The sequence below is a fragment of the Physella acuta genome, unplaced genomic scaffold (genome assembly GCF_028476545.2).
Source record: "Physella acuta isolate Inbredline_101_S28 unplaced genomic scaffold, ASM2847654v3 ptg000007l, whole genome shotgun sequence".
In the NCBI taxonomy this organism is placed as follows: domain Eukaryota; kingdom Metazoa; phylum Mollusca; class Gastropoda; family Physidae; genus Physella; species Physella acuta.
The window spans coordinates 1,202,932-1,224,823 of NW_026731527.1; the positions used below are offsets into that span (position 1 = coordinate 1,202,932).

The following is a 21,892-nucleotide window of genomic DNA, read 5'->3' on the forward strand; positions in this document are numbered from 1 at the left end:
TATATATATATAGATAGATATAGATAGATAGATAGATAGTTGATTATTAAAACTTCGAATAGTCTATAGACCGTAGTTAATGAAAATGTATTTTATAAAAAGTGCATATGAACAAAATGTTGCAAGTGTTAAAAAGTAAGTTATGTTGTCAAGATTCAGACCGTTAGGGGGGCTATGAAAAGACAAGACATGCTCATTAACTAAAGGGAGTAGTGGATATATGTCAATCATAACATAGTAGATTTTAATTGAAGGCTCTTTTCAATCAATACATTCATATGTTGGCGAAAATATTGTTGAAGTGGTTTAAGTAGTACATAAATAATATGTTACAACTGTGATACATATATATGGCGATGGCCTGGTTGCTTACCAAACCTGTTTGAAATTCCAGCCATTATGCCCCCCTCCCATTCTTCACAAATGGAGCTACCCTTATGGGTGCATGCACCTGACGATGCAGCAAAGCAGCATGGGTGAAAGAAATAATAAAACTTTAACCTTATTCAGATCTACCTGGTTAATAAGCAAATGCTTGAGAAGGTAGTGGCAGAGGCGTAGCGAGGGGGGGGGGGGGGGGCGGGGGGTTCGGACCGCACAGGGTGACACCATTTAGGGGAAAAAATTGAGAGGGGGGGGTGCAAATCGAAAGTTTGAGGGTGGGGTGCAAATCGAAAGTTTGAGGGGGGTGCAAATCGAAAATTGAAAGTTTGTCCCCGGGAAGGTTCGCTACGCCTTAGGGGGGCGACACCATTAAGTGCCGCACCGGGTGACACCCGACCTCGCTACGCCACTGGGTAGTGGCCTTATGAGAGAGACACAGAGAGTGGGAGAAATGCATACAGGAATGGTATTAGATTTTATCTTTGCCTTTTTAGTGTAGGTCACAACGGTGATTGAACAAATGATTTCAGAGCAACCATGCAGTTCATTAAATTTGAATTCTATAATTTTATAAGCTTTAAAAAACACTTAAGTTCAAAGTGTTAACAACACACAATTTCTGGTAAGGGTCCACAGAAAATAAGCTCCTAGATGTTTAGCTCCTGACCTAAATTAAGGTCTTGTGTGTCATTACGCATCCGCCCCAGCACTGAGTAAACTTTTCTCTTACGTTTCAGTTTTAACCAAAAAATGTGTAATTTTCTTCCGCATTATTTCTTGTAGAGGCCTACATTAAGCTGCTGCCGCACATAACTCCTCGTCATAAATTCTTAAAACACACTACGTTCTTCGAATAGTATTTGCACAGTACGCAAACTCAGAAGGAGCTTATAGGCAAATAAGTGTATATCATTCCTCTTTTTAAAGTTTAAATCCATATTGTCTTTGACTTACGGGAATCAAATAGACTAGGTTTTTTTTAAGCCTGTAATTTGCCAATCTGAATTAGATCGGGAAATTCCTGGCAAGTTTTTGACGTCAATTTGGAGTTACATGAAAGAGTTTACTATTAAAACATCAAAATAGAATTCAAAACATCTTAAAGTCTTAAAAATCAAATCAAAATTGACCAAAAATTGACCAAGAGTAACCGCTAATTAAATGTACAGTTTTTAAACTGCATAAATAAATAGATAACTTATACAGTCACACAAACTAAGGGACACACACACATAGCAACTTAGCTATTTTATAAACGGATGTAACGTTATAAAAATTTAAACTCCCTTCTCACCATTATTCCATCAATAAACGAAAATTATGAAAGAAACATTTTAATAAACAAAACCTTCTGTATATTGTATACTATTTCGATAAAAAAAATACTCCTACATAACTGTAAGTAAACAATTTTAATATAACTATGGAAGTAAAAACAAGTTAATAAAAAGTCTGGTGACAATTTAAGCGCAATTTCCTTATGTTATCTAAAAATAGCTCTGTCGTAGAGTAAAGCACACACGGGGACAAAACACAAGACGTATAATGCTGGGGTGCGTTCAAGCTAGGAGAACGATCGGTTTGTAGGTGTTTATGTAATTTAAAAAAACAAATTGTGACCGAACGAAAGGATATTTTTGAAAACTTACTTCAGCAATATTGTTCTAAATTATAGCAGGAATCGATTTGGTAAATGTTTCAAGTCGCTAAGTGGTCTGGTTGCCGAGATATGGGCCAAAAACTGCATTTGTTCGAGGTTTTTTGGCTTTTCAGGGAAATCCAGGAAGGAATTCCGGGAATTTTTTTTACCCACAATCATCGTCGGATCTTGCTTAACATATTTGCTTTGGGATTAGTCCTCGATATTGCTTCGTTGAGGAGGAGATACGACTTAAAGCTGCGCACATCCATCCAGAAATGACGAGTTAATAATCGCAATTCCTGTAAGGAAATTGCGCTAAAAATATAGACGAAAATCAATAAACAATTTACTGACTAAAAAATTGTACATTTGTGCCTTGACTGAGTCTGACAAAGTGCGACATTTTTAGAGTCAAGTATTGTTTATTTTTTAATAGCTCAAAACAAAATTGTTTTTCAACGCCTATTGAATAAATCGAGATATAAACCAATTAATGCCACTTAGATGAAAAGTTGCGTTTTTAGTTGTGAGAGTGTGTGGGTGTGAATATGAGTCTGGGTGTGAGTGTATGCGTGTGAACGAGTGTTGTTTTGAATGTATGAGTATCATTTTTAGTGTGTATGAGTGTGAGTGTGGACGTGAGCATCAACACACGCACGAGCACGATAATGAGTATGGGTGTGAGTGTGAGTTTTAATGCGTGTGTGTGAAAGTGAATGTAAGTTTGAGTATGAGTGCTAGTGTGAGTGAGTGTGAGTGTGAATGTGAGTGTAAGTTTAATTTTAAGCTTAAGGGCATGTGCTTGTGCATGTGTATGTATATGTTCAAGTGCTGATGCTCCTATTTCTCTGCCTCTTCAAGTTGGGTTCTTCTAGGTCTAGGGGTATATATAAAACACACAGTACAACGTGTAAATAACACTAAATAACACTGCTAAACAATAATAAGAAATTGTATATTAACACAAGTGAACAATAATAAAATAAAAAATGATACAAAGTTCTACCACACAAATAAAGATACTTAACACCACGTCCACAGCTACGCCCACATCCACAGTACAATCAATTACTTTACACACTGAGACACGCACCTGACACACCTCACGCGAACATTTCTCGCTCGATGTAAACACACTCAAACACGGGCTACAACTATAAACAAAATGGAGGGTACCTGTCGTTCGAGCAAACAACACACAATCAGGGGACATGTAAGGGACGTAACACTTCATTATTCTCTTTTACTATAGTAGCAAAACGTAATTCAATAATACGAGCCGACCCGCGCATATCATACGCAGCTATTTAGTTGTTTTGTTTTCTACTTTTCAGTAATTCATAATTTGTGAATTCGACACTACCACAGCTGCCACTGAAAATATTTGCTTTAAAACACTATCAGTAAGTCGTTAAGGACGATAACACCCCCTCCTTTCCCCCACCCCCTAGGCCCCCCCCCGCCCCGTGAAAGCAGCCTCCTCTTAGCTACCTCCCTTAAGTTTAAAATCGTTTCAAACAAAAGTATCTGCCCCTAATAGCCGTCACGAAACCCGGCTCTACGATTATAAACATTTAGCGTGAACCACAGCTCACCAGACTTCCTAGAGAGGAAGAGAGGGGACTGCAAGGCGCGCTTACAGCTTGTTTTCTAACGTCTCCAAGAAGAGAATTATATATATATAGATTATTGGGTGTGTCCGCTTTCTGAGCATGAAGGTGATTACCTTACATTGGTATGGATAATCTTCAAACCCTGATGCAGGTGACTTTTTTACGGTAGCTTTATTGATAAAATTATTGTTTTCTTAAATGAAGCAATATATTACAGTAAGTGTTATTTAAAATTTGATGGAATAAATTATTTAACCCAGTAGAATACGTTATTGCAATGTTATCTGAATGTTTGGCCAATATTCAGACATTTTTTTGCCATAGTGAGTGTTTCAATTTTATTATAAAACACGAGCTGACCCGCGACGTAGCATACGCCGCTGTTTAGTGGTTTTACTTCTTGTTACACTCAGCTTTCCATTTAATTTTGGAATTAAGTATAACACAAATGAAAACAGAATCCACACAGTTCAATTGTAACAGTCAATTATAATTTCCAAATTGCTACAGAGAAACACGGTTAACAGTGAAACGAAGAAAACTGACTACATGCTACCCTAAGTTGACGATACACCACATTCTTCTTACACACTACATTCACACACTTCTAAGGGGAGGCCACTCTCACACACAATCTCTCCGTGCCTACACGCTTTCGTTATGAACATCTAAGCCACGTCACACTTCTTATTTTTCAGTAATTCATAATTTGTGAATTCGACACTACCACTGTTACGACTGAAAATATTTTGCTTTAAAACACTATCAAAAAACCTTTAAACACGGAACTATAACAACCAATGCTTTGTTTACTAGGTGTTAAGCGAGTATAATTTCCTTTCTCGGTATGTGGTAATTTAAAGTCGTATTTGTGGACTGTTTGAGAAGTACTTATTATAAATGTGAATTCTCTTCGAAAAACACACTGTACATTCGAGCTGCTGCAAATACTGAGAATGTTAAAATATACTCAAATTGTCACTTTGAATGACAACCACTTGATTTTAAAAGCTTACAATCCAAATGTGCTCCCCCAATGTTGGGTTTTTCTTTCAAGGTGCACTAAATGACAACACAATCTGTAACGTACAATACAAAAGATTAGATAACACTAATGATGATACAAAATAATACTAAGAAGTTTAATATATAAATAGTAAAATAATACTACAATAATATAATGAATAATAATAAAACGGGAGTTATCTCCCATAAAAACTTTCTCGAATATACTACGTGGGATGGCGACTCGGGATAGAGACAAGAGTTTTATTCAACTTTTACAAACTTAAACTTTAAAAAAAAAGAATATAATCTCGCTGTGAACAGCTAAACAATGCGTGTATACTAGTGCGCAAATTTTGTACTTTATAAATTCAAATGCGTTTTTTTTTTTTTTTAGAATTTGGAAATAACGTAAAATACTACTTCCGATACCTGGAAATTACTCAAAATTTGACAGAAAAAGATAATTAGATCTTTTAATTAAACGTGAAATTTCGTCTATCTATAACTATTATTACTGAAGTCATTGGCTTTTGAAAAACCATATGTAGGGTAAGATCCACTTCCGGTCACAGGAAATCGCTGAAAAGTTGATACAGAAATACAAATTTAATACACTATTTATAAAAGAAATAACTTAGCTGTAACGGTACTCATGTTATCGTATTTCACAGACACACAGACACAAACAGACACACACACACACACACACAGAAATACAGACAATATTGCAAAAATAAGTTTTTCAACTCATGGAGTTCTAAAGCGTCGAGTGTTGTGAAAATCTCGATTCCGCTTGTTTACACGATTACAATACTTCCTCTATACTCCGTATACGAAAACGTTAATGTGTTAAAGACACGAATAATGATATACACACTCCACGTCCTCCTCTAAAGCCACACGCCAACCAATTGCCTCACACCTTAGCACACACTCTGGTTACAATCCTCACGTGAACATTTATCGTTCAATATAAACACACTTTAACCAAGGGCTACCACGATACACAACAACAGGGTACCTGTCATTCAAACACACAACACACAATCAGGGGACGTAACAGTGATAAAGCTATCCATTTGCAATTTCAGGTTTAAAAATAAAATTGTTATTAGATGTTTTGTATTTTGTATAAGTAAACCATCTTCAATGAATGAAATTACATTTCAGAATAAAGTATTACTGTCATAAATCAGTATCAGTCCTCAAAAGCCGATATTGAAAACTGTACTACTAGAGCGAACATAGCAAGGTAAATAATGTAAATTGAAGATATGAGTTACTTGTCTGTAGAAAAAAAAAAGTTATATTAACATCAGATCTGATGTTTAGAAACAAATATTGAGCTTTGTTTACAGCGCTGTGTTCTCATTACAGCGGTGGGATTGAGTCATGTATCTATTGCGTTTGTTATTGAATTGTGTAAACGATTAGATCGGAAAGATTAAATAATGTCTAATGGAGTAGGTAAATCCCTTATTAGTTATTGTGTTAAAAGCCTCATCACACATCATGTATCTGATAGTATTAATACATTGAGACAACTACACTTTAATTAGAATACATTTACATTTCTTTGCTAAGTCGTGTTTGTGTTGTGATCTCTTTGTGGTAAGTGGTTAACGGTAAATATTGGCTCTCTTCAGACATGTTCAGCATCTAAAGTTGAGTAGATTTGGAAGCTTTGATTGGCGCTGTATTCTGTTTTAAGGATCATTTGGGGATTCGGGTCGTAGCTTTCATCAGGTATAGGGTGTGAGTCAGCGATGAGATAGACGCTGTTTTCTGTTTTAGGGTTCATTTTGAAGTTCGGGTCGTAGATTTCATCAGGTACAGGGTCGGTGTCAGCGGTTAGATAGACGAGGTAATCTGTTTCATGGTTTGTTTTGGGGTTCGGGTCGTAGCTTTCATCAAGTACAGGTTGTGAGTCAGCTATGAGATTGGCTCTGTTTTCTGTTTTAGGATTCGTTTTGGTGTTTGTGTAGTTACTTTCATATGGAACTGGGTCCGTTACAGAGTAGACGTCAGCCCTTACATTGCCGCTACACTCTGTTTCAGGGGATATTTGTGGGCTTAGATCGTTATTTTCATTAAGTACTGAATTGACTACAGCGATTGTATTTCCGGTGTATTCTGTCGTCGAGTAGACTTGCTCATTGTCGTTATTGCCGTTATCTACAGACATTGTCCTGCTCACAGTTGTTTGATGTTCTGATTCCTGTTGTATACGGTGTGACAGTTTGTATGTCAAAATAACTACTACAACGAGAAGCATTGCAATGAGAAGAGAAAAACATCCCACGACAGCGACGAATGCTTTGTTTACCGAAGTTTTAGTTTCTATAGTCTCGACAGCATATGTGTGGTTTGTTGTGTATGTTACGCTTGATTTAACTGCAGTGTTAGAACTTGTGGTTGGTGTTATAGTAGTGAAGCCAACACTCGGGACACACTTCACATTGGAAGAGCAGCTATGGATGATCACATTGTTGGAATTACATATAATATTCACTGATTGTTCGGACACCCATTTGACTTGTGTAGACCGACCACTACACTGGCTGGATGTAAAATTAAAATGTCCGCAGCTGTTGCAAGATGGCTGTTCGCGACTGCAGGTCAATGCGGTTGTATAACGGTTTAGAACTAGGTCCTCAATTCTACAAATAAAACTTTCATTAGAAGAACTGGGGCCGCTTTGTTGAACATCGCCAGTGATATAGAAGTAATTCGATGATGAAATGAAAGTCATGGGAATTGTACACTGATAGTTGTTGCTACAGAGGCAAGTAAAAAATCTGAAACGAATAATGAGTTTAATATTTTCTGTTTAACAAATAACTTATAAAAGCTAATATATTTTGTATGCTAGTATACACGATGCTGAAATTGAAATTAGCAAATTAGCATATGTTATAAACGAAACATCTTTTGGAGTTTTCTTCTTCTTATTCGTTCTTAATTTTAGTGTTGGAAGGGATCCCCTCCAACACAATTAAGGATACGTGTCAACTGGTTATTCGCCATTTAGGCCATTAACTCCAATTTTAGCCTGCTTTTCTTTTTGGATTTGCTTCCATAGCCTTTGTCCAACCAAGAACAAACTACAAGGCAGCAATTGTTTGATTTTGGAGTTTTCTCTCCTAGAAGAGCTAACGAGCCTCGTCTGCCCGAGGGTTCGAACTCGAGACTTTTCGGTTTAGCAACCTTGAGCTTTACCGACTCGACCACGCCGACCCAAATATTATATTTTGCCAGTTTTTGATTAATCATAATGTATAATGAAAACAAGTTATTAAAAAGACTAGTGACAATTTAAGCGCAATGTCCTTAATTAATTTTTTGTGACCGAACGAAATGATATTTTTGAAAACTTTCTTCGGCAATATTGTTTTAAACTATGGCAGAAATCGATTGGTAAATGTTTCAAGTCACTAAGTTGTCTGGTAGCCGAGATATGGGCCAAAAACTGCATTTTTTCGAGGATTTTTTACTTTTCCGGGAAATCCAGGAAGGAATTCCGGAAATTGTTTGGCCCACAATCATCCTCGGAACATGCTTAACATATTTGTTTTGGAACTAGTCCTCGATATTGCTTCGTTGAGGAGGAGATACGACTTAAAGCTGCGGACACACATCCATCCAAAAACTGCATTTTGTCAAGGTTTTTTGGCTTTTCCGGGAAATCCAGGAAGGAATTCCGGGATTTTTTTTTTGGCCCACAATCATCCTCGGAACTTGCTTAACATATTTGCTTTTGGAAATAGTCCTCGATATTGCTTCGTTGAGGAGGAGATACGACTTAAAGCTGCGGACACACATCCATCCAAAAACTGCATTTTGTCAAGGTTTTTTGGCTTTTCCGGGAAATCCAGGAAGGAATTCCGGGATTTTTTTTTAGCCCACAATCATCCTCGGAACTTGCTTAACATATTTGCTTTTGGAAATAGTCCTCGATATTGCTTCGTTGAGGAGGAGATACGACTTAAACCTCCGGACACACATCCATCCAGAAATGACGAGTTAATAATCGCAATTCCTGTAAGGAAATTGCGCTAAAAATATCTACTTTTAACACACATTTACAAAATAATTAATATTAAATAAGTCAACATTTTAACGCGTTCTGTATGTAATGCATACGACTGCTAACCCAAAAGTCTCGAGTTCGAATCCGAGGTTTGTATTAGTAGAACTTCCCTGAGTCCACCCAGTTTTGATAGGTACCGAACTTAAGTAAGGGAAAATAAATGCGGTTAGGCATAGTGCTGACCACATTATTCCTTCATATACCGACGTCACTGAAACATGTGAATTTTACTACACCTAACCCATGTACCGTCAGGTTCGAAAGAATACTTTACAATTTTACTTACTTTATATAATTGGTATGATGTTATAGGTTACTTATTAAATTACAAGATCTCATTCCAGTTATGTACTTACTACTCATGCATATTTATAAATAGAAAATAAAAACATTTAATATGATAATAATAAGAAATAAAAAGAAATAACTTATTATCTTACGATGTGAAGATATCTAATGGTATATCTGCGTAAAGATATCGTAAAAAAATTGCTGAGACATTCATGAAGAGCATATTATTTTGGGGAAAGCTTGGGGTATTTGGCAAATCCATTACATTGGTGCTGGTTGTATTTTGTTGTTGTTTTACTTTCTCTTGGTGGCTGTTGCGTTCTCTGTGGGTAACTTGATCGATGATACAATTATTGAGTTAAAACAGAACAAAAAACGTAGCCCAACTGGAGATAGTTACATCGTCGAATCTTGAAATTCTAATGAACAATATCCTAAAAAGAAATGAAAATATATCTTTACGATAATTTACAGCACATTCATTTTAAGCTACATCATTTGACATGTTAAAAAAAAACGGGTGACTGTAGACACAATTTTAGCATGGCTCAAAACTGTATGTTTGCCTTATGTTCTATGTCAAAAAAAAACAAAAAAAAACTACGTGATATTACTTTAAAACAGACATTTAAAAAGCTTAGTATTTTAATCGATTAAAATAGCGTGATTTTATTTTTAAATTGTGCAATTATTGATATTTTTTGTATTTTAAAATATGAAAAAAAGTCAAATTCTCATTAAGTAAGATTGTATCTTACCTTCTGTTGAGAAAATCTGTAGTGTAGCTAGGTAATACAAAGTCAGTGTGTCATAGACCACCGCATCCACTAGCATATTAATTTTTAAATAACTTGTTTTTTTCTCAATTTTAAAAAATCCAATCTTCATTACGGCTTTGAATTGTGCATAACATTGTTTGAATTTCGCAACACTGCAGACAATACAAATGAACTAAATTTTAAAAGCTTTTAAGGGGATAGGCTCCCGAAAAAAACAGGGAAAAAAACTTTTTAGTTAAAAAGCCTTTTTCATTTATTTGTTTATGTATAAGTTAAGATACTTAAGGAAAAATATTTGGATGTACCAGGTACTCTTCTGAAAATATGGTTGCCATGGAAACGGCGGCCATCTTGGAAAAAACTACCTTTTGTGGAGTTCTAAAATTTCAAAGGTAACATATAAACCGCCCATATAATGATTGATCTTTATTGTACTAACATCAATAGAGTGAGCTGGCTAGTTTTTGTAACCGAAACACAGCCAGACATATTTTTTTTCAAATTTTCAAAAAAATATGTGGTGAAATTCCATTGAATTTAGCATTATTTTCATTGGAATTTCGTCACACCAAATTTTGAAAATTAAAAATAAATATTTCTAGAGTGATTTCTGTTACAAAAACTAGCCAGCTGACTCTATTAGCGTTAGTACAAGAAGGATCAATGGTTATATAGCCGATATTTATGTTAGTTTATGAAATTTTAGAACTCCAGAAAAGGATGTTTATTTTCAAGATGGCCGCCGTTGCCATGGCAACCATTTTTTCAAAAGATTCCCTGATGCATGGAAATATTTTCCTTCAAGTACCCTAACTTAGATATACACAAATGAATCAATAAAAGGTTTTAATTAAGAAGTTGTTTTTTTCGGGAGCCTACCCCCCCCCCCGTAATGTGTTTCCGTTTTAAAAGCAGGAAGTTGATTGAGAAACTCTTTTTTTTTTCAACCTTCGGATACGGCTGGCTTATTTATTGTTATGCGTTGAATTTTGTTAAAACAATTTTTTTGGAATTTAATTTTGCTAAATATTGTCTCAGGTTTAGTGTTTTCTTCTGTAACGTTTGTCGCAGATGTTAGTTATACCTCAAATAAAACGGGGTTTTTGTTTAATTTTCCGAATGCTTTTCGTTACGTTAACTAATTATGATTGTGGCACCACACATTTGGGAATATTAATTTAACGCAATTTCTAATATCCGATTAAGCTAATACTTGCACATTGGAAGTTCTTTGATGACAATTTAAAAAAATAAAATATAAAATTTCTGTTCAAAGTCTTTTATAGGGAGACAATTTAATTATTTTAAAACGTCACAAAAATATATTTTCTTGGAAAAAGGCTTTTATTATATTCACAAATCACACACAAATCACAAATTTAAAAAGTACACCTAAAAGTATAAACAATAAATTCTGTTTGTTTATCCTAACTAAAGTCATATACTTTTATGAATAATGATGCTTGTACACTGGTCCATGGATCCAGGGTCCACACTAGTCTTTGAGATCCAGGGTCCACATTGGTCTTTGAGATCCAGGGTCCACACTGGCCTACGAGATCCAGGATCCACACTGGTCCTTAATATCCAAGGTCCACATTAAATCCACGAGACTTGGCGCCCACACTGGTCCAGGAGATCCAATGTCCAAACTGGCCCAAAGAGATCCAGTGCCCACATTGGTCCTGGAGATCCAGGATCCGCACTGGTCAATTCTAAATTATCAATTGGCTACCCACGCTTTTTTAGAGTCACTTAAATAGTAGGGTATCATTATTTAATTTTTAAAAAATCAGTTATTGTCTTCTTTTTAGTGCATCTATATATATAAAGCAAAGTGATCGGGTGCCCTTCAAATTTGGCATGAGTCTGCCTTGGGGCGATAGAACAAGAGAGCCGGTGCCGGTTGGCCAACAAGTCCACGTAGAAGGGGTCAAAACTGACCTCGACTGACCGGTGCTTTATATGGGCTATAATACGGAAAAACAACTTTTTCCCGACGACCTCCCTTGATATTTTGTGAGGTGCTAGGAGAACGCCCATGGTTGTCACAAAAAACTCGCCCTGTCCGGGAAAAATCTGGAAATGGATCAAAACTGACCAGTTTTTTCCCTATATAATCTTTGTATTTTATGGGAAAAACAGAAAATAATTTCAACTAAGATTTCAGGCTATTTACCCTCTGTACATCAGGCTAATTTATGGCATGCTCTTAGGTAAATGTTTAGGCCGTAGGGCAAGCCTGTTGGTTTCATTCAAAGCCCTCGACAAGGGCTAAAAAAATGACCGCGAGTGAAATTTCCTTTATATGAGCTATATTTCGAAAAAAAACTTTTGCCCGACGACCCCCATTGAATTTTTTGAGGTGGTAGGAGAACGCCTAAGTGTGTCACAAAAATTCGCCATGTCCGGGAAATATCTGAAAACGGGTCAAAACTGACCAGCGTATTTCACCTTTATAATATTTCTTTTTTATGGGGGAAAAAGAGGGTAATTTCAACACAAATGTTAGGGTATCTTCCCTCTGTTCATCTGGCTCATTTTTTCTATAAACCTGGGTAAATGAATCGGCCTTATGCATATAGTATCGGTCACTCTCTGTTTGCAAGGCGAGGGCTAAAAAGTGACCACGAGTGAAATTCTGCTTATATTCTAATCTTTGTATTTTATGAGAAAAAATTTCAAAATAATTATTTTTCAAACAATTGTATACTATTTTAAACGTAAACAGAAAATAACGAAGCATACCATTTGCTTCAGTAAAAAATTAAGTTGTTAATCCTAATTGTTGAATCCTAATTAAATAAATAAATTAATTTTAAAAGTCAATGAAGCCTAAAAAAATTTATGAGATAATATAAAGAAATTAAAAAAAAAAACAATTTTTTTTTGTTTTATCCACTATCCGTTCCTTAAATAATGACCTCAATAATGGTTAATAATGGGTTATATCTTCCCCTTCCTCACTCTCTTGGCGCATTACCGTGCATTTTTGTTTTAGATATTGGTAAATCTCCGTCCTGATCTGTCATGGTTGGCGCGGCCTTTGTTTACCCTGGCGATTTAGTATTTTCTATTTTGGTTTTTATTTCACCTCAACGACGATTTACTAAAAGTTAGGCTAAATCTATTTGTTGACCGCTATTAAAAAAATAACGATATTTTAATCGATTAAAATACAAGCTTTTTAAATTTCAGTTTTACAGTAATATCACGTTTCCTTTTGTTTTTCACATAGAACATGAGGCAAATATACAATTTCGAGTCATGCTAAAATTGTGTCTACAGTCACCTGTTTTCTTGTTCATTAGAAATTCAAGATTCGACACTGTAACTATCACCAGTTGGACTACGTTTTTTGTTCTGTTTTAACTCAATAAAATATTATCTATCAAGTCACACATTGAGAACGCAACAGCCACCAAGAGAAAGTAAAACAACAACAAAATACAACCAGCACCAATGTAATTGAGTTCCCAAATTCCCCAAGCTTTTCCCAAAATGATATGCTCTTCATGAATATTTCAGCAATTTTTAAATGTTATCCTTACGCAGATATACCATTAGATTTCTTCACAACCTAAGATAATATGCTATTTCTTATTATTATTATATTAAATGATTTTATTTATGTTTTATTTATAAATATGCATTGTTAGTAAGTAGCCTACATAATTGGAATGAAGTATTGTAATTTAATAAGTAACATGATTTTTTTTTCAAAAGCGAGTGGTTTTTGAAATAATTCTTATAGATAGACGAAATTTACATTTGACCACTAATTGAATCTTGCATACCAATTCTATAAAGTAAGTACAATTGTAAAGTATTCTTTCGAACCTGACGGTACATGGGTTAGGTGATGTAGAGTTAACCTGTTTCAGTGCCATCGGCATATGAAGGGATAATGTGGTCAGCACTATGCCTAACCGCATTTATTTTCCCTTACTTAAGTTCGGTACCTATCAAAGCTGGGTGGACTCAGGGACGTTCTACTAATACAAACCTCGGATTCGAACTCGAGACTTTTGGGTTAGCAGTCGTATGCATTACATCAAGAACATGCGTTAATATGTTGGCTTATTTAATATTAATTATTTTAGAAATGTGTGTTAAAAGTAGATATTTTTTCAATATACATTAATGAATAACCAAAAACTGGTAAGATATCATATTGAAAACCCCAAAAGATGTTTTGTTTGTAACACGTGCTAATTTGCTAATTTCAATTTCAGCATTGTGTATACTCACATTCTAAATAAAATCAAAATATTTAGTTTTTAAAAGTTTTATGTTAAACAGAAAATGTTAAGCTCATTATTCGTTTCAGGTTTTTCACTTGCCTCTGTAGCAGCAACTATCGGTGTACAATTCCCTTGACTTTCTTTTTATCAACGAATTACTTCTATATCTCTTGCGATGTTCAACGAAGCAGCCGAAGCTCTTCTAATGAAAGTTTTATTTGTAGAATCAAGGACCTAATTCATAACAGTTATACAACCGCAATGACCCGCAGACGCGAACAGCCATCTTGCGACAGCTGCGGACATTTTATTTTTTCATCCAGCCAGTGTAGTGGTCGGTCTACGCAAGTCAAATTGGTGTCCGAACAGTCAGTTAATATTATATGTAATTCCAACAATGTGATCATCCATATCTGCTCTTCCAATGTGAAGTGTGTCCCGAGTGTTGGCTTCACTACTACAACACCACCTGCAAGTTCTAACACCGCAGTTAAATCAAGCTTTACATATACAACAAACCCCACATATGGTGTCGAGTCTATATACACTAAAATTTCGGTAAACAGAGCATGTATGTTTTTCTCTTGTTATTGTATTGCTTCTTATTTTGACATGCAAACCGTAAACAACAGGAATCAGAACTTCAAAGAAATTTGAGCAGGACAAAGTCTGTATATAACGGCAATAACAACAATGAGCAAGTCTACTCGACAACAGAATACAGCGGAAATACAATCGCTGTAGTCAATTCAGTACTTAATGAAAATGGCGATCTAAGCCAACAAATATCCCCTGAAATAGAATGTAGCGGCAATGTAAAGGCTACTCTGTAACGGACCCAGTTCAATATGAAAGTAACTACACAAACACCAAAACAAATCCTAAAACAGAATACAGCCTCTATCTCATAGCTGATTCACAACCTGTACTTGATGAAAGCTACAATCCGAACCCCCAAACGAACCCTAAAACAGAATACAATCAATGTATCCCCATCTTCTCATATATGGATGCTAAACATATGTCTGAAAGAGCGAATATTTACCTTTAACCACTTACAACAAAGAAACACAAAACAAACACGACTTAGCCAAGAAATGTAAACGTATTATAATTAAAGTGTAGTTGTCTCAATGTATTAATACTATCAGATACATGATGTGAGATGAAGCTTTTAACACAATACCTAATACGGGATTTACCTACTCCATCAGACTTTTAGTCTATCCGATCTAATTTTTTTACACAATTCAATAACGAGGGCAATAGATACATGACTTGATCCCACCGCTGTAATGATAACACAGCGTTTTAAACAAAACTCGATCTTTGTTAAAAAACATCGTATTTGACTTTGATGTTACTAAATTTTATTTTCCCCAGGCATGCAATGTAGCGTCAATTTACCTCTTTATGTTTGCTTTAGTATTACAGTTTTCATCATTGGCTTTTGAGGACAGATACAGGTTTATAATAGTAATACTTCATTGTGACATAAGTGTTCACGTGAGGATTGTAACGACGGTGTGTGCTTATGTGTGAGGCAATTGGTTTGCAAGTGCCTTTAGAGGAGGACGTGTTGGGTGTTAAGTATTGAGCAGTGTTTCTTCCACACTTTTTCTCGGGGGGGGGCACTTGAAATTTTCGGGGGGGGGGGGATATAGACTTTCTCCGGGGGGCGGACACTGTTAAAAGTATATGTTTTCTATATAAATGTCATTTCATTCCAGGGGGGGGGGTAGACTTTCTTCGGGGGTGGGGGGGGTGGGGGGTGGGCTCTGGTATTAAGTATCGATATTCATGTCTTCAACATGATTACTTTCTCGTATACGGAGTATAGAGGAAGTATTGTAATCGTGTAAACAATCGAAATCGAGATTTTCACAAATGTCCACGTTTTAGACCTCCATAAGTTGTAAAAACTTAGTTTTGCTGTCTTGTCTGTATGTGTTTCTCTGTGTCTGTGTATTAAATTTGTATTTCTGTATCGACTTTTCAGCAATTTCCGGTAACCGGAAGATGATCTTATCCTACTAATTTTTAAAAAAAACGAATGGCTTTACTTATAAATCTTATGGATAGACGACTTTTACACTTGACCACTAACCCAGCGTAACATTACAATTACGTATTCTGGTCGGTTAAATAATTTATTCAACCAACTTTTATTTAAAAACATACTGTGATATATTGATTCATTTAAGAAAACAATAATGTTATAAATTAAGAAACCTTAAAAAAAGGCACAGCGTCAAATTTAAATACACCAAGATGTTATGATAATGAAATATATTATCTTTATCCAGCACTAATGTTTGGCAACTCGTAGTACAGAAATAATGACAACCATCTGTCAAGCACACACGCTTTGTCTTTTAAAACAAACTTGTATGCGGATTTGACATCCTTCAGTAAAGACACAATGACATCCAATCTGTCATTCACCAAAGCTGTGTCTAATGACTCTGTGTTGCTATGGAGGGTCACACAAGTAAATCAACATCCTGCTAATATGGTTCCATGACAAATGATCTCAGGACAAAAGATACCAGGACAAAACATACCATGACAAATGATATCATGGACAAATGATCTCAGCAGTAGCGTAGCGAGAGGGGGGGCGGGGGGGGGGGACATATGTCCCCGGGCGCCGACCTTAGGGGGGGCGCCAAATTGAAAGTTTGAGGGGGGGGGTGCAAATGAAAAGTTCGAGGGGGGGGGGGGTGCAAATCGAAAATTTACTCCCAAGGGGGCGCCAAATTGAAAGTATGTCTCCGGGCGCCGGGAAGGGTCGCTACGCCTCTGGATCTCAGACAAAATATCTCAGACAAAATATCTCACAGCAAAATTTTAGGATGATTTTAGTTGATCTGAACATTTTTTTTATTAACTGTCATATAGTTTTGACTACTTTACTTAATATTGTTTATAGGCCTATATAATAATTGTGTGCCGCATAAATTTGTCAAATTCCACAAAATATTTTAAAATTCAGATTGTTAATAAAGAATGCCAAGATTAAAGAAATGTGTCGATAGACAGCGTTGGTGAGACAATCTTACCATGTCGGGTGGAAGAAACTAGATCAACGGAAATGAAATAACAATAAAGACACATCTTCGTTTCAAGGTGGCCGCTTGCCTTGATAGCAGAGACATACCTGAAGGGAAAGAAATCCACCCTCCATGGACAATACAACTAGCATCTAAAGTCAATAGTTATGCGTCGGTTATACCTTAGTGATCATGTGACAAATGCTTATTTAAACAAACAGCGGTCATCGCGGAGCTAAGTTTGTCGTAGTGTGCATTCCCAGCTATAGCCTCTTTCGTTACATCGCAGAAATGTTTTAGGTTATAGGAAATTATTATCTGGTGAATTTCAGTTTATAAGAGCCAGAACTGGGACAGAAGTCAAGGAGATTTGGAAATGTGAAGTTAGAACATGTCGAGCAAGAGTTCACACAATACATGTTCATATAGTATTGGAGAGGTGTGATCATTACTATGTACCTGCCGGCATAGAAACGTAAGCGTTATGATTGTGTTGATTAGGCAATAAAACCAATAGTTTTGGTATAAGAACCCAAAGACCCATTCAGATTTTTGAAAAAAGTTTTAAAAATTCATGTTGTATAGCTACGATTATTTTATTTGTTTAATGCATTATAATTTAATATAGCTATTAGGTTAAAGGAGTAATTTTGTTTTAATTTTTACTTTTTCAAATCAAATGCTATCACAAAGATAAAGTTTAATACATCTTTTGATGCTTTGTTAACTTTAATAACTTCATTTTATTCACAATTTATATGCGTAAAAAAGTAAACAAAACCATATTGACAGTCAATAAAAAAAAAGTTCAAATCAACTAAAATCATTGTATATATTATTAAAATTTTTCTGTGAGATATTTTGTCTGAGATATTTTGTCTGAGATCATTTGTCCATGATATCATTTGTCCTGATATATTTTGTCCTGGTATCTTTTGTCCGTGAAATCATTTGTCCTTGAGATCATTTGTCCTGAGATCATTTGTCCTGAGATCATTTGTCCGTGAGATATTTTGTCTGAGATATTTTGTCTGGGATCATTTGTCTTGAAATCATTTGTCCTGTCACCGCTAATATAGTTTAGACATAACCATTCTTAAATTCGTAAGGTTTTACAATTGCAGTTTTGTAATCCAAAAGCGTATATGACTATTTAAAAGATTTTATCATTGGATTTCTTTGATATATTTATCAATTCATTATGATTTATGTGTATTCATCATGGTGAGCATATATTTTTATATAGTAGGTACATATTTAAAAAAAAAATGTCTTTAAAGAAACATTTCTTATAAATGCACGACTTACTTAACAAAATGTTATTCAATAGAGAGCCGAATATTCTTCCCACATTATCACGCACATTCAAACCGGGAAACAAAGACCAACAAGTCTACTTACACATACATATAGTGTATTCTGTAATTTTTGCATTGTACATTAAACATTATTCTTTAAGAACACACGCCTGCAAATTTCTTACACGATTCTACATTCTCAAGGGTGACCCGTCAAAAGAGCGCACGACAAAAGAGCGCCGACATAAGAGCGCCGACATCAGAGCGCACAAATTTGCCGACAAAAGAGCGCCGACATAAGAGCTCAAACTAAAAATCGAAAAACCATATTTAATAAATAGGAACAAGAAAATTAACTCAGATGAGACAGCATCATTTGAAGTTAACTCTTTATTGTTTCATTAAAAAACTAATTGTTCAGTTTCTTTAACTAAAAAACTGATATAATCAACACGAAGTCGAATTATTCAAAACGCAACTTAGTAACACATACAAAGATTTTAAATGTTAGGCCTAAAGTGAGAATATAAACTGAAATGTAACAAAATGAAAATAAGTTCAGATTAATAAAACGTTTCTTTATAGTTGCATTTATATTGCTAAGTTGTGGGCTATACCTCATAGGTAGTCCATCATTGAATCATTAGCAAAGGTTGAAGCAATTGCCTGCAATCTTCGGTTCAGCTGAACATATTTGTTTTTTGAAGCTTCTGGCTGATTAACTCCAGCTAGATGACGTTCCAGTTCGATTTCGATGTGATCTTGTTCCAGACGAAACTGGTTGATCAATTTAAAAACGGAAGGATGATTGCAAACTACCGTTTGTTGGAATGCGCGATGCCATGCCTCGACTGAGTTGTTTGTACATTTTCAGAGACACGATTATGGACATTCCAAATAGCAAGAGCGAAGCGTAGGTCACCTCGACTGTTTCTCCTTCGCCTCCCTATGTACTATCCTCCCAATAATCTACCAGTGGCATAATGTCTGAAGGACTAGCTTCTACTAAATGCTAGATAGCAGTACAGACACCATTTACAGGAACAAAAATTAAGGCAAGCAGCATCTTCATTGTCATTCGACGTTCCTCGTTGTCGTGATACAGTTGTGATAAGCCTAAATCTTGCACTTTTCACCAGAGACATTGGCCTAGGTGAAATAGACAACAAACAAGACATGCATTGGGCAACACGTGCTGAATTGTATTCTGTTTGGCTTTCTCAAAATCAGACATGATGCTCGCTGGATTCACGGTTGGTAGAAGCTCCACAATTTTCTGAAAATCTCTGATATAGGTTGCTTCCTTGATGAGGCAATAAACCAACGGCACTGCCTTGTTATCTATTAAAGCATGAATTGTAAATACCTGATAGAAGATTACTGGTGCAACTCTGAAAGTTCAATCCACAAACCTATGTTCATTTTGCTGTAGATGATTGATATTATCCATTGTTCCGAACATCATCATTCTGTAAGCGTCAGTCGGTCCGGAATTCCACAAGACGAAATTTTGCCCTCTTGTTGTCGGTTGAAGAGGTTCAGGAATTGTTATCTCTGCAACGTTCTGCGAATTTGGGTATGGCAGCTGCTTGCGTTTTCTCTGTCTTTCTATTGCAAGTTGTGAAGCGTCGTATACCGGCAAATGAGGTGCTACTTCCATCGAAATTCCCTATCTGGCTTGTTGTATGACCTGCCTTGGTTTTTCCACCCCTTCCACTGCCCGTTTTCGTATAGCCGAAACGACTTTTGCTGCTTCGTTTTTAGCTGGACCAGGAGCGTGATTGTGTTCCGATGATGACAGAACAACATCGTTCAGCGTTTTCATCCGTCCTCGGCAGCCATATTTCTTGAAGCATTTCCATGTCGTACTTCCATCGGCATTTGCTATGTCCTTTCGATATCTGTAGCCTTCGACCAATATAATAAACTTCCCTTTCTGTGATTCAATCTTCTCCATGGTACTTGGGCTAGAAATATTTTCAAACTGCATTTATACCATTTTAACCGCAATATATGAATAAACACATGTTGTTTTATCGTACCGCCGATTGTTTAATGCCATATTTGTTTAGCTTTCAACATGTGTTTTTATAATTGACTGCCCTCTTTGTGGGCGCTCTTAGGTCGGCGCACTTTTGTCTGCGCTCTTATGTCTGCGCTATTTTGTCTCTGCTTTTATCTCGGCGCTCTTTTGTCGGCGCTTTTTTGTCTGCGCTATTATGTCGGTCTTTTTTGTCGCGCGCTCTTTTGACGTGGTGCCATTCTCTAGTGTATGACTGACTATAAAAATAAAAGAGGACACTACAATCAGAATGCAAGTCTTTATTCAACTGTTTCCAAAATATAGACAAGTCCTCTAAGCAGTTTCATGGACAAATGTTGAGTCACCGGCAGTACATTGTTGCTTTCTGTGTAGACGTGGCTTCCCCAACTGTTTTCTATGGTAAAACACAATTTTCATTTAAGATCAGTGCATTTTTTCTCAAAACCTATAAAACATAAGCTCACAATTATAAAATGTGTTACACTTCAAATAATATTTATCATTTAATCAATAGTGTTGGTAATGCAATTTTTAAAATTAAAAACAAAATAAGTTAATAGTATGATAGGTAAAACATGAACCACTAACACTCACATTTATCACATTTAAGATAGACAAATGTGTCCACCGGAAAGTTCTTTATGTCAACAGTGGATCCAACCATATTAATATTAATACAAAAAACGCCGGGAAAGTAGTGATAGCCGATACAATCGGGATCTCCAATGCAAAAGTAAAAACAATCCTGTAAGAGAAATGCAAAAACATTCTCAATAGATGAAGAGTTAAATCAGTAGTAAAGCTAAGATTATCATTCCCAACTAGAGAAGAGATAACTCAAGACAATACGTACATGGGTAAATAAAGAAGGAGAAAGACATTTGGTTTTATTGTTTGCATGAAAAAAGCTGAATATGCAGAGCTTTCTTAAACACACACACACACAGACATATATATATATATATATATATATATATATATATATATATATATATATATATATATATATATATATATATATATATATATATATATATATATATATATATATATATATATATATATATATATATATGACGAGTCTTATCTGCCCGAGTGTTCAAACTCAATGTTACTGGTTAGCGAACATGAGCTTATCTGCCCGACCACTCCAACCCCCCCCCCCCCCCCATTAATATCTATGCTTTGATAAATTAAGTCTAGATTAGTCAACATAAATATATGTATACCCCACCAAGGCTGAATTTGAAAACCAATCAAATATAAAGCCTGTTTTACTGTAGGGAACAAAGAGGTGATTATCTATGTATTCTCTGGTCAGACACTATTATTGGGGTTGGCGTGGTCCTGTCGGTAAAGCTCATGGTTGCTTAAGGGCCAAGTAGTTTGTTCTCGGACGGGTACCAAATCCAGAATGAAAAGTTGGATGAAGTCAGAGTCATTATA

General features: G+C 35.7%; 1 protein-coding gene across 4 annotated transcripts in view; it reads right to left on the minus strand.

Annotated features, from left to right (window-relative positions):
• LOC131947727 (fibrillin-1-like) overlaps positions 1-21,892 on the minus strand; it is a 58,854-nt gene that overhangs the window by 20,308 nt on the left and 16,654 nt on the right. Inside the window, exon 1 of one of the 4 annotated variants that reach the window (XM_059309216.1) lies at positions 3,055-3,110. The exons of 1 other annotated variant lie outside the window; for it this stretch is intronic. The gene's annotated coding sequence lies outside the window, so the exon portion shown is untranslated. Of the gene's footprint in view, positions 1-3,049; positions 3,111-21,892 lie in introns of those variants that run through there. 2 more of the 4 variants (XM_059309294.1, XM_059309052.1) reach the window with 2 other exon arrangements.